Source organism: Siphateles boraxobius, unplaced genomic scaffold (assembly GCF_051911475.1).
Source record: "Siphateles boraxobius isolate OS27281-9 unplaced genomic scaffold, OSU_SipBor_1 12, whole genome shotgun sequence".
Classification (NCBI taxonomy): domain Eukaryota; kingdom Metazoa; phylum Chordata; class Actinopteri; order Cypriniformes; family Leuciscidae; genus Siphateles; species Siphateles boraxobius.
Window position 1 is genome coordinate 26,442,431 of NW_027508722.1, and position 14,431 is coordinate 26,456,861.

The window sequence follows — 14,431 nt, forward strand, 5'->3', positions numbered from 1 at the left end:
TGTATATCCAGCTGTGCCCTACATCTTTCACTCACCTTACTCGCCATCTAAGCGCACACAGGTTCACTGCCAGTCAAAAGTTTTGAATTTTGTAATGTTTTCGAAAGAAGTCTCTTATGCTTACTAGGCTAGATTTGTTTGATTACAAATACATTAATAACAGTAATATTGTGAATTTTCAGCAGCCATTACTCTCATGATTCTTTTATGATTCATTACTCTCATGTAATGAATAGAAAATGTATTCTAATATATGCTGATTTGGTGCTGAAGTAATATCAATTATATTGGTACTCAATTATGAATAATGGTTCTTATTATTATCAGTGTTTAAATTGTTATAATATATCATTTTTGCTGCTTAATATTTTTGTGGAAACTTGATACATTTTTTGGAACTCTTTGTGTCGGTGCGTGTGGGAATAATTCCGTGGATTCCAGTGCAAGGCGAAAGAAGTGTTTAATGAAGATAAAACATAAAATAAACAAACCAAAAAGTACATAGAGCAAGGCAAGGCAAGGCGCAAACACAAACACAACGTAACAAATACAACGAACAAGCACAGGACAGCAAACACAGGAAGTCTAAATAGGAAGGCAAACAAGGAGGGTAACGAGACGGACAGGTGGAGCAAATCAACCAATAATCAGATAACAAGTGGGAGGGGTCAACAATGACGAGAGCACATGGCTCAACATAACAAACACCCATGTGCAACACAAGACCGGACAGACATGTGACACTTTGATGAATATAAAATAAATGCTGTTCTTTTGAATTGTTTCTTTTCAATATACATCTTTTGTAACATTATAAATGTCTTTAATGTAACCTCTGGTCAATTTAATGTGTCCTTGCTAAATAAAAAAAACTTTAAGAACTACTTAAAGAAGAAATGTTTCTTGAGCAGCAAATCAGCATATTAGAATGATTTCTGAAGGATCATGTGACACTGAAGACTGGAGTAATGATGCAGAAAATTAAGCTTTGCCATCACAGGAATAAATCACATTTTAAAAAGTAATATAATAAAAATGGTAATTTCACAATATTCATGTTTTTACTGTATTTTCAAATAAATGCAGCCTGGGTGAGCATTAAAACATTACATTTTTTTTTTTGAATTATTCCAAACTTTTGACCAGTATATTCGGTAACAAATTAAGCATTATTGTATTGGCCTTTACTGATATTGTCAAATCTACATGGTAAAGGTATTTGACTGGCAGCATGGCATTCAGGCAATTGGCACGATTCAAGTTATATTTTATGTTCTTTTTTGCCCGGTGCTGATACTTTAAATGGCCAAAACAATTAAGACTACATGTAAATGTAAGTGTTGTACAGAATGCCGTTGGAAGCATTTAAAACCTTGTTTACACCTAGTATTATCATTGTTGTCGGATGGTCTGATCACGTACGTGGTCATTTGAGACGCACTATTTTTACACCTGGTAATAACATGCGTCTCAAATGTGTCTCCTGTGACCACATGTGATTGAGGGGTCGAGTTGAGGGCCTCTGATTTCATGTCTTCATACATCACTTAAAGCATCAGTATCACTACGTGTTGATAAAGCATTGAAAATTAAAACCTCCACAAAAAAATTGACATTTTGAGTGAAATAGTCACTTTAGATATCCATGTTTCATATTCATTTATGTTTATTAATTTACGAGATGCTTTTATTCAGAGTTAGTTATCCGTCACTGTATACTGCAGAAGTTCTTTGCAGTCTGTATTAAGGATGCATGTTATATTGGCACCTGCAACACTTTATTTTGATAGTCCACTTTAGACATTCTACATGTCGACTACCAGTCATTAGAGTATTAGTAGACTCTCTGCTTAATATGCTTAACAGACATTCTACTGACTGACTATAAGAAACTTTTCAAGTACATCTCAAATATTCTACTAACCTAATAGTCTATCAATACTATAACGAGAGTTAGTTGACATGTTGTTGTAAAGTTACTTATAGTTAGTAGAATGTCTAAAGTGGAATACCGAGATAATGTGTAACCTTGTATATCGTTTCATCTTTAGTCTTTATTTGCATGAGCTTTTCTACATTTTACAAATCCAATCTTTCAATGTCCCATGAAACAGGCAAACTTTAAGACCCTTGTTTTAGTGCAGATAATTAGACAGTCCATTTACACTATAAATGTAACGTGGTCCCAAATGTAGCTTGAGTGATTAGATCACAAAATGTTTCGAGCCTTGTTGTTTTCCACCTGTATTTTGTGCAGATCAAGATGCTTACACCTGGTATTAAAATAACATTTCACCCAAAAATACAAATTCGGTCATTATTTACTCACCCGCATAACGTTTCCAAACTTTCTTTATACTACAGAACACAAAAGAAGATACAATTTTGGTTACCATTGACTTCCATTTTATGGACAAAAAACAATGAGACGTTCCTCAGAGTATCTTGTGTTCCACAGAAGACAGAAAGCCATACAGGTATGTATCTACATGAGGATGAGTAAATTAACAGAATTTTTGTGATGATTTATTGCCTTGACAATACAATCACTGTTGCACCTGTGGCTAAGCGGTTAGGACTTGGTTTCACACGTTGAGCTGTGTTGCTCATTTGAGGAATGTGAGTTGAGTCCTGTCAATATTAAGGTCTGTCATAAAAGGCTGAAAAAAAAAATAATTCGGGACATCCCAAATTTTGCCAAGGCTCCTAACGGCTCAACACCCCTAACAACAAAACCTTCATTTGTCTCATCTGGTTCCCACCCAGTCCAGACACACGCTTATTTTATTCCCATCTGTAAATGTGTGTCATAACCTCTCATACATGTCCGTCTGTGTGTGTGTGTGTGTGACTGAGTGTTTGTGACTGAGTGTGTCTGTCACCTCTTAATGATGTATGCCTGACCAGTGGAGAGGTCACTGTCATAGACGAGATGGTCAATTGCCCTTGTTCCGCGAGCAGCGTGGTGAACGCTCTGTAGACTCTGCCATTAAACAGCACTGCGGCCCGGCCCAGACAGAGACGTATTAGCTCTCTATCATTCTTATTGATCACTGGAAGGCACGAGCTTCTGTCTAATCAAATGCCCATTAGTCTGTGTGTGTGCGTGCAGTGCTGCTTTTTGTTGCCAGACAGACAGTGAGATCATGTTATTCTCACTGTGTGTGTGTGTGTGTGTGTACTACTGTGTGTGTGTGACATAGAGAGAAAGGGTGTATTGCTCATTGAAGGAGCTCTAATGTAGCTTAAGCAACATTGACACAGTCGCCGTTCCCGAGTCCTGGCAGTACAACGTCGTCTTTCTTATTTTATTTTGCATTCCGAAGAGGATCTTTTTAACTGATGTATTTGGATGTGGATGGAATTGAGTGAGCGCCGTTCCGTCTTCTGCCGTTTGGCCTGAATTGTGTTTATTGCTGGAATTCTGCTAATGGGTTGCTGTGGGAACTTAGCCAAATGTCCACAGCGCTGCAAGCATCACGGACCAAACCAATGGCTCTTCACATGAATTATCATGTCCTACTTAAAAAAAATAAACAAGCTTTTGGGCCTTTTGGGAGCCTTTCACACGTATAAGTTCAAACCCAAGAGTTGTTGAGCACTGTAGTATTCTGGTGCTTTTGTTTTAAATGCACAATCTGTAACTATGTGTACGATACATTAGCCAGCACAACAAAACACTTGACATAATGTGCGGCGTAGAAGCTATTATTATTGTCATTTCTAATTAAAAAGTGGACTATAGTATATCTCTGCCAGTTATGCACACATGCAAAAAGATGCACACACATGATGAAGTGCAAACACGTTTTTAATCTTCGAGTTGTAGCTGTGTTCCAAACCCTAGTGAGATGCTTTGCTGTCTGCTGCCTACATAGACAACTGCCACCCAAGTCATCATGCTAATGCTAATGCTAACTGAAATGGAACCTCATAAATGACTGTTTTGAAATGTTACGGACAGCAACTTAAGTGAACAATTGATTTTAATAGAGTAGGTCATTAGCATGTTGTTAAGCTTATGTTGTGAAATAGTACATACATTTTTTTTTTCAATTTGTGGAAACATAATAGACATTGTACTTACATTGTACAGACTACAGAGTAAAACATTACATAAATATTACACGCATAGGCCTAGCATACAAATATTGAATAAAATAATACATTTAAAATGTACTATTTTTTTTATCCAAAAGTTTTTGGTATTGAATGAAATGTGCATTATGGGATTGCCTTCTCCATGAAGGATACATGCTAGATGCAGACACATTTTTCATTGTTCAGCAAATTTTCAGTCATTTTAAAATGAATCAATCTGCGTGATCGGGATTTTTGAGGTCGGAACATTTCCCCATGCAGATTATGCATCGGTTTGAAGTTGGTCATGTTAATTCATTGCATTGACCAACAGAAAGCTGCTTAGTTTGAAAGTGACTTCTATGTGAGCTGTCCTTTATACATTGCTACTCTATTGAATATTGACAACAGACCCATGAATTCAAAAATGGTAAAAATTCTGTAATGTGACCTCACCTTCAGCATTTGGCCAACTCGTGGTACAGTTGGATCCGAAAGTCTAACAACACTATTGAAAGTGCTTCAGTTGTGATTTATATTTTAATATATTTATTATAATATTAGCATAACATAATTTGAGTGAAAAGTTTAGTTCAAAAATTCAAAATGTCTCAGTTGCTGTCTAGGTAGGGTAAGGTTTGGAACAGCTTATGACTCTTGCATAAAAATAAAAGAGGAATAACTCTCTCTCTCTCTCTCTCTCTCTCTCTCTCTCTCTCTCTCTCTCTCTCTCTCTTTCACTTGCACACTCTTGTTCCTTTGGCTGATGTTAATTGAGTCTAATTGAAAAGAAAACAAAAGAGGGAAGCTTTTGTAGCCAGGCTCTTTGATTGGGTTGTGGTGTAGATCTTGTGTCAGCTGGAGAGGATGGAAAACAAACGAGTCTTGGCCTGGTCATCAACCGGGTCATTAAACCCACCTTCACCTACTCAGGGTACTTAACATATCAAAGCTCAGAGCTGCCCTCAATCACTGTGTATGTGTGTATTTTTGTGTGTAGGATGTTTATTTGGTGGGTGCTTGCTTATTCTGATCAGAAATCGTAGGTGTAAAATATCTTAAATTACTGTAAGCATGCTGGTGTGTGTTTGCCATTAATGTTCTTAAAGGGATAGTTCACCCAAAAATGAAAATGTTGTCATCATTTACCTATCATAAGTTCCAAACCTGTATGAATTTCTTTCTTCTGCTGAACACAAAAGAACATATTTTGAAGAATGTCAGTAACCAAACAGTTAATGAGCCCCATTGACTTCAATATTATGGGGAAAACAATACTATGGAAGACAATGGGGACCATCAACTGTCCCTTTAAGAGTAAAATGATACAGATTTTGGGCAGCTTTTCCAATATTACAGCTTTTTAAAAAAATATATTTTATCATTTATTTATGAATTAATTTATGAAAATGTATGTATATGTAATTATTTATTCGAAATTTCCTTCTAATGAAAATATGAATCCAGTCACATTTATCATTTTTTAAGTGTAACTTAAGTGTCCACTAGGGCTGGGTACCGAGTTCGATACTTTTTAGGTACCGACCGAATTGCCTCGATACTAGGGCTAGGCTATCGAGTATCGAAAAATGACATGTTGTTCGGTTCCAGATTTCGATACCTAAGGAGTTAACTCGTCAACGTCAGTGCTCAAAGAAATACATATGAAATGCACATACACGCAAACTCTACATCACACAAGACGCGCGGAACTCTCTGCGCACATACTCATATGAGACGCGCGATCGCACGCACAAACTCTCCACGCGCATACTTATATGAGACTCGAGCACACACACAAACTCGCGCACATACTCAGTGACACGCGAGCACACACACACACAAACTCTCGCGCACATATTCATATGAGACGCGAGCACACACACATAATACCTTAAAGATGTGGAAAAGTCGATCAAAAGTGTGGGAACATTTCTCCAGGCTCGATGCCAACAGCGCGCGATGCAGTATTTGCGGTAAAATAATTGCTGCAAAGACCGGTATGCCGTCCACGACAAATATGATGAAGACCTTGACAATGCACGGAGTAAACATAAAAGTTGCTCCGTCTTCGACTGGTAAATAGAGAGATACCTTGTTGATCACTCTGACAGTGTTTATATTGCAATAAATAATAACCTACTGAATGTACACTGCCGTTCAAAAATGGGTTGGTTAGTCAGATTTTTTTTCAGTAAGGAATAGGATGCATTAAAGATATCAAAGGTGACATTAAAACACGTGTAATGTTACAAAATATTTCGTTTTTAAATAAATGCTGTTCTTTTTGAATTTATTCATCAAAGAATCATGAAAAAATGTATCATAGTTTCCAAAATATTAAGCAGCAAACTGTTTTCATATTTCTGAAGGGTCATGTGATACTGAAGTAATGATTAAAAAAATTCAGCTTTGAATTCAATTCATTTCAATAAATTACAGGCAGGTGCCCCCCCACTCTAGAGCCTTGCCCCCCTAGCTGCCCCCCTAACTTTGATGATCCAAAAACTGTACTTGTAAAAACAACCCGCCACTATGTCCACAATCTTCTCAAAACAGTGAACTAAACAATACATTTATCAAAAGTGAACAATTTAATTTTTAATTTTAAATGTATTATTAGCCCCTCCCCCTCAAATACTTATGGGCCTACGTCCCTGATTCAAACGTGCAGAGAAGCGGCGTTCGCTCAGTCTTGCTGACTGGCTCACACACACAGCGAGTCTGCTGCGGTGCAGTGGCCCTGCAAACCGACTGGAGAGACTGAGCTGCCCCTGAGCCTCTGAAGGTGAAGTGAGTTTCCCCAGGTGTAGTTTAAACACACGTTTAACTTAAAGTTACATTTGTAATGATTGTATTGTATGCTAAAGACGATTCAGCATCAGCAAAAACAGCGAGTCACGTTAGCCAAAATCAGCAGTAAAATCGCTCCAGGCTCGTGATTTGTAAGAGCACTCTTCCTTTTGATTAGCCTAATTTTAATTTTAGTAAAGACAACAGCTTAATAAAAAATATAAAATATTGTTTCCACAACGTTTGATGGTCGCGGTTACGCCGACGTTACGTTACAACACAATACAGTGCCAGTTAGGAGATCGATCATTTGATTAGCTAATCAGTCCTATAAATCCAATTCCTCTCAGATATCACAGCAATGAAACCAGGTTACAACTGGGGAAATAACAAATACAATAGGATTAAGTAGTCTAAACATAACTGGTGTGTGCATGTGATAAATCTTTCTGATTTTATATTTGTTATATAGGCTACTTATAGCTACATGGCCCTTACCCAATAGACATTCTACCTACTAAATGTAACTTGTCAACTTATTCTACTAAACTGAACCCCAACACCTAACCTAACAGTCCTCTAAAACTCTAGTAATTCTGTAATGGAGTTAGTGGTCTTAAGTGGACCATGGAATTAGAATGATTTCTGAAGGATCATTTGAAACTGAAGAATGGTGTAATTTTAATATCCAGAATCCAGAATCGGTCTGTCTTCGCTGGCCAAAGATGGTCAGCGCAGACCACAACGATCTGCCCAGGTCTGTCGGTCCTGGTCGAGCCCCATCCAATTGTGTCCCAGATCTTGTCGTAGCGAGTCGCGCCATCGTGTTAAAGGGCGTCCGCGTGGCCGCTTGATGTCGATCGACAACCAGATGGTGACTTCGTGCGTCCATCTTTCGTCCGTCCGCCGCATCAAGTGCCCGGCCCAGCGCTTCTTGGCCTTGTTGGCAAAGTCCACCGCGTCGGCCACCCTGGTCATGGCCCGCAGCTGCTCGTTGTGGACGTGGTCGATCTGTTTAACCCCGATCATGCGGCGCTCGATTGCGCGTTCAGTCGCGGCCAGCTTTTGCCGGGTGGCCGCCGTCGTAGTTCAGGTCTCGGACCCGTAAAGCATGGCTGGCAGGACGGTGCTGTTGAATAGGGCGGCCCTGATGTCCGGGTCAATGGCTCTGTTGGTGGCCGTCTCGGCAATTGAGCCAAAGCTGACCCAGGCGGCTCGGCGTCGTCGTGCCAGTTCTCGACCAATCCTGTGGTCGGTGGTTAGCTCCTGGCCCAAGTAGATATAGCTATCGGCTTGCTGGAGCTGGTGCTGGCCGACATGAAGGGTGGTGTCTGCCACCTGGTCGTTGCGCATCCACTTGGTTTTGGCCAGATTGATTTTGAGGCCGATCCGAGCGCCAGCCTGGCTGAGCTGGTCGAGCCATGCTGTACATCGACCACCGAACAGCCTATTAGCACGATGTCATCGGCAAAGCGCAGATGATTGAGCCAGCGGCCGTTGATCTTGATGCCGACCTCGTTCCAGTTGAGCTGCCGGAAAATTTGCTCGAGGCAGGCGGTGAAATGCTTAGGCGAGATGGTGTCGCCCTGCTTGACGCCGCGGCCGACCTCGATGTTAAGCGGCCGGTCGAACAGGGTGATGGCGCAGTTGCTGTTCAGCTCCTGCAGCAGGGCCACATGCTCGTCACCAATGCCTTGTTGTTGGAGGGCGAGCAGCACAGCGTTGATCTCGACCGAGTCGAAGGCCTTCTCGTAGTCGACGAAGGCCAGGACTAGCGGCATCTTATACTCCCTGGCCCGCTCGAGCAGCTGGTTCAGTACCTGCATATGATCCATGGTGCTAAAGCAATATCTAAATCCGGCCTGCTCGACGGGCTGCTGTTCGTCTAGCTGCTTGGCCAACCGGTTGAGCAGCACCTTGGTGAAGATCTTATATACGGCCGACAGCAGTGTGATCGGCCGGTAGTTGCTGAGCAGCTCACGGTCGCCCTTCTTGAACAGCTGTACCATCTTGGCCGTCTTCCACTGTTTGGGGATTTGACATTGTGCCATGTAGCGGCTGAATAGGGTCGCCATGGCCGTCTAAAGGGAGTGGCCGCCTGCTTTGAGCAGATCGATCTCCACGCCGTCCAAGCCAGGCGCCCGGTCAGCCTGTGCCTGCTCGACTGCATGTCGGACCTCGCTTACCAGCACTGGTAGGATGGGTGGCAGCTGGTCGAGCTGAAGGTTAGGTGGGGGGACGGGCACCTTGCTGGCGAATAGATCACTATAGAAACGCCTGCACTCGGCCTCAATGCCGGATCGAGTCCTGGTCGTCCGCCCGTCTGCCGTCTTCAGTGCTGGTATTTGGCCACGCTGCTGTTGCATCGCCAGCCTGAACTTTTTCAGGCTCTTGCGGTCCTCGGCTGTCGCCAGCAGGTGCCTCTGTCTGTATTGATCGAGGTCGGTCTTGAGCTGCTGCCGGATCTGCTTGCACAGCAGGCCGTACTCGACACGTGTTGGTCCGTCAGCGCGTATCTGCCTCCATCTCTGCATCAGGGCCTTGGTGGCGTCCGAAATTCGGCTGGCCCGGCTGTTGGTCGGCACTGCAGCTGCATCGCGGCTTGACTTGAGCAGGCAAATAAAGTGGTCGTAGTCCTGGTCGATGTCGGTTTCAAGCTGTGTCCAGTTGGTGTGGTTGATCAGAGTGTAGAAGGCGGCCAGGTCAGTGGTGACCGGTTGCTTTGCCCGGTTGCTAGCTGCCAGTGCACGCTTTTCGGTCCTGCCGTCGATGACCAGCTTGGCTCTTACCGGCCGATGGTCGCTGCCTGTGTCAAAGAACTTGCGGCCGATGACAGCGACGTCCTGCAGGATGCGGCGGTGGCTGCAAAGGACGTAGTCGATCTCGTTGGTTGTCTCTCCATTGGGGGACATCCATGTCCATCGGCGGCCGGGGCGTTTCTTGAACAGACTGTTGCCAATAAACAGCCGGTTGGTCTCGGCCATTGGAACCAGTCGCTCACCCGGTCCGTTCCTGTTGCCGCTGCCGAACGGGCCGACAAAGTGCTCGCCATCCAACCCCTTGCCCACCTTGACGTTGAAGTTGCCCATCAGGACAAGGTAGGTGGCACGGGGGGTAGTGGCTGCCTCGACGGCCTCGTATAACTGCTCAAGCACATCGTCATCTTGCTCGGCCGCAACTGCTGCTGTTGGTGCATATATCTGCACGATCCGGATGGTGGCTTTGTTGTGTAGGCGCAGGGTGAGTACGCCGACTCGGTGGTTGGTCACGTCGACCAGGTCAATCATTGGTGACCATCGTTTGGATACAATGAAGCCAACACCACCGACAGGGCGCGTCTCTTCCCTAGCGCCCAAGATGACCGTCCTGCCGTCATCGCGCCGCACGTGCAGTGGCTTCGGGTGCTTAGTCTCGCACAATCCGAACACGTTACAGCGAATGCTGTTCAAACCTTGCAGGATGGTAGCCAGGTTGGCCTCATTCGACAGTCCTGGCGTTGAAGGTAGCAATATCGAGCGCCATGGTGTTAATAGTCCGGTCCTTTAGTCGGTTTCCAGATGGCGGCCTGGTACCTGAGATTCTTAGCAGCCTCTCGTCCCTGGCCGGATCGCTCCGCCGCCGTAGAGCGGGCGCAGGGGCGTGCAGGGTACTGAGGCCCTTGTTTGTCGTTGTCGTTGCAGTTAGGTTCAGACCTCGGCTTGCAAGGCCACTAGGTCTGTGCCCTCGTCCTTAGCCAGGTATCTGTCATCTTATCAGCATGGTTAAACCTACCAGGAATTGCTTTGTGAAATTTTTTGCTGCAAAGCACAACAACCGTCGCCTTAAGCTTTCCTGAAAAAGATGGGTGATCATGGGTCATTTGTGGACTGTAATTATAAGTTTTTAATTATAATAAGAACTTGAGTATTGTCTGCTGTTTTATACTTGTAGTCCACTGCATCTTGGACACAATTATAGTACTTTTTTTAAAATATATTTTCATTTTGCTTTTCATACTTTTACTTTTTAAAAGATGCACAGTTTTGTTTTGTTTGAACACTGCACTGGGCTTATTCCTGTTGTGAATTAAAAACCTTTGTAGTGTGTAAGGGCATGATTAAACAATACCTACTGTAGTTTAAAAAGTGTTTTTGTGTTTGTTTTGTTAAAGCAATTCACATATAGAGATTCCCATGTACCGTCTACCCCTGCCACCCTGCCAAGACCTCTTGCCACCCCTTTGCCCCCCCATGTAAAATTTTCTAGATCCGCCACTGGGCACAGGATCGAAAGATTTTGAACAATACCCAGCCCTAGTGTCCACAAATTTTTTTCAGCTGCTGTATAGTATCCCACCACATCTCAAAGTGCAAAACATAAAGGCTGATCTTTGATTAAATTATATTAACTAGTATTTATGTCTGTAAGGCTGCGTTTACACTTGGCATTAACATGCGACCTGTATCCGGATGTTGTCCACATACACATTGAAAAGACAAGTGTCCAGGTTCGGATGTAGTCGAGGACGCATTGTGTCGGATCTCAATGTAATTTAAACGCAATCCAGCCATCGTGTCTGCATTCACAGGCGGACGTCATTTAAATCCCCGCCCAGTCTCCCCGCGAGGCTGTCAGAAAATAATGTCCAGACGCAGTTTAGACAAGAAATGAAACTTATTTGAACCTTACAATAAATGTCAATCTTTAAAACAGTTTATTTAGTCTTACATGATACTATGTGTGTCATTTTTCATTTTAATTGTGCAACATTATCTGAACGAGACAATCCGCCTGTAGCCTATAATCACAGTCAGTCATGAGATCTTAATGAAGAGCTGTACGCTGCTTTGCCAGAGGAATAATCGGTTTTAAATGTTGAATTTCAGCATGTTTATCAATCTCCCATTTCTGTCAATAGTCATTGCACGCTATAACCTTGAACCCAGATGATCGATGTGACTTTAACATGATCAACAGTTATTTTTGCATGATCAACTCTGGAAGTATTTAAAAAAAACTGAATTTGATCTAATTACTGGAGATTGCATAGGAAAGTAAGGTGAGTGAGTGAAAGCAATTGGGACATTGTTTAATTTGTATAATCTTTAGGCTACTCTTTTCTGGTGTCGTGCCACAGACCTAATTTAAATATTATGCAGGAAACAGAATTCCGATCGGTTATCCAGATACAGAGGCTACGTGTACAAATGTAAACGCCTGTTTGTTTGTCAATGTCCTGATTGGCTAATGATCACGGTGATCGCATGTTAATGCCAAGTGTAAATGCAGCCTAAGATGGATCCGAATACAAATTTGGTAGTTTTTTTATGCCACTTGCATCCTAAAAAGTATGTGCATTTTAAGTGTGTTTATAGAAGGCAGACCTAGGTACCAAGACATTGCATCATTCGAGGGGCTCCACTGTGTTACTAACACCGCAGGACTAAAAGAAACTCTACAACTGGAATTGTATTTATTTTTTGTTTTACCTATTATTTCTGCACATATGAGCGCTTACTGACAGCCAGTCACCAGGCTGTTATATCGAGACCAGGCTGTTTTTTTTTGTGTGTATTTTTTGCTATATTTTGAGAATTTTAATAACATTAAGGCGTGGGTAACGGTATAAGCACCTGGGAGAGAATGTATTTGTTTATTTCTGAAGTGTGTGCGTGTGTTTTTGTCTTCTCTGTTTTTCAGAAGGGTATGATTACTCACGTAGCTCTGCGGCGAGCTTCCATTCTCTGTGCAGACAAGAACGTGCCTGCATCACCCCGCCGGTGCCTCGCTTTCACTCTGCCATTGCCAGCGTGGCTCTGCGTGAGAGGCAGAGGGAGAAAGACTGAGTGACGTGGAGAGAAAAAAAGATGGAGAAACCGTAAAAGAGGTGAGGGAGGACGTGAATCAGTTGATGAGGCGATACCTTGTCCGTACACGCCAACACAAACTGTGCTGAGGTAATGGTATGGTAATGATATGCTAATGATATGCTAATCCAGCAGCAGTATTCTATATCAGCGGTGTGAGAGGATTTCAGTGAGGCCCTTCACCAGTGGGAGGAAAGGAAAGACCTCCTGATCTCACTGTACACACACACACACACACACACACACACACACACACACACACACACACACACACACACACACACACACACACACACACACACACACACACACACATACATTCACCAAATGGATGCACTCACACACTCATTTTTCTGATTGTAGACAGTTTGGTGAGTCTAGGCAGTAAGAGGAAGAGTTGTGGAGAAGCTGAATACCCAGCTAAACTCCGACAAACCTATTGTGCCCACACACACCTGCGTATTTCTGTTATTCCCACTCACACTAGCCACAAACAGAAAATTACAGATTCTTTCACTACTCTAGCAATTCAGCATTCACACACATCACACAAGTTGACAGATTAAGCATTGTGATGATGGGGCGACTGCGAGGAGGAGGAGGATGATGATCTGATTTAGGCCTGTCTGTTTTTATCTATTGCATTATTAGTTGTGCTGCACTCTCTCAGGTGGCTTCAGCCTGCAGCTCTTTGAAAGTTACAATGCTCTTTGACTCATTACCACTGCCAAATGAAGAGTGTTCACTATGGACAATTTTGCTTTGACATCACAGGTATAAATTACATTTTTATATATATTAAAATACACTTTTAATTTGAATATTTATTGTAGATTGTAATAATATGTCACAATATTGCTTTTTACGGTATTTTGATCAAGTAAATGCAGCCTTGGCGAGCATAAGAGACTTAAATTTTTTTTACTGAGCCTAACTGTTGAATGGAAGTGTATATATCATGGCTAAAATTGAGTTTGTCTGTGAAAAGGAATTAGGAGTCATTCACACAGAATGTGTTCTTGCACTTTATGGACCAGCTGATACTATAGATGTTGTTACTCCATTTGGATACAAAAAGCTTCTTTTATTCATTGATGGCCATTCAAAAGTAGCTGTACAATGTAAACTCATTAAATAATTATATTTTCAAGCAACATACTATATATTATTAATATTTCATTATACTAAATTAGGATGATTGTTAGTAAAAGGTTTGGGACTGTATGATTTCTTATGGTGCCATCAGCCACTCAACGTTGTCATGATGTAATTTCCTGTGACTCCAGAGTGAGAAGGCATTTATGGCACAGATGATTGATTGGCTCAAACACTTGTGCTGTCCCATGAGCAACAATGACAGATTTTATTAACTTCAGTGCCATGCAGATTCAGGCTATGTAGATTGAGTTTTTCAGAGGGTCTTTTCTGGGCCTCTGCAGTGAGCTTGAATCAAAGCATCGGAGCTCAGCTGCATTGTAAGGGCTGGAATGTGTGAGCACAGTGGCCTGATCGCACTCTGTGTGTGTGATAAAGAGAAAGCCATTCCATCACTGAAAGCTGATGTTCTACAGAAATGTGTGATTGACAGGTCCCTCTCACATACACATACCTTAGTACACACACACACACACACACACACACACACACACACACACACACACACACACACACACACACACACACACACACACACACACACACACACACACACA

The 14,431-nt window shown here is 42.5% G+C and overlaps 1 long non-coding RNA gene across 3 annotated transcripts in view; it reads left to right on the top strand.

Annotated features, from left to right (window-relative positions):
* LOC143723980 (uncharacterized) overlaps positions 1–14,431 on the top strand; it is a 44,700-nt gene that overhangs the window by 15,187 nt on the left and 15,082 nt on the right. For all 3 annotated transcript variants that reach the window (XR_013197212.1, XR_013197210.1, XR_013197208.1), the window contains one exon: positions 12,553–12,739. This is a non-coding gene — a long non-coding RNA (uncharacterized LOC143723980). The remainder of the gene's footprint in view (positions 1–12,552; positions 12,740–14,431) is intronic.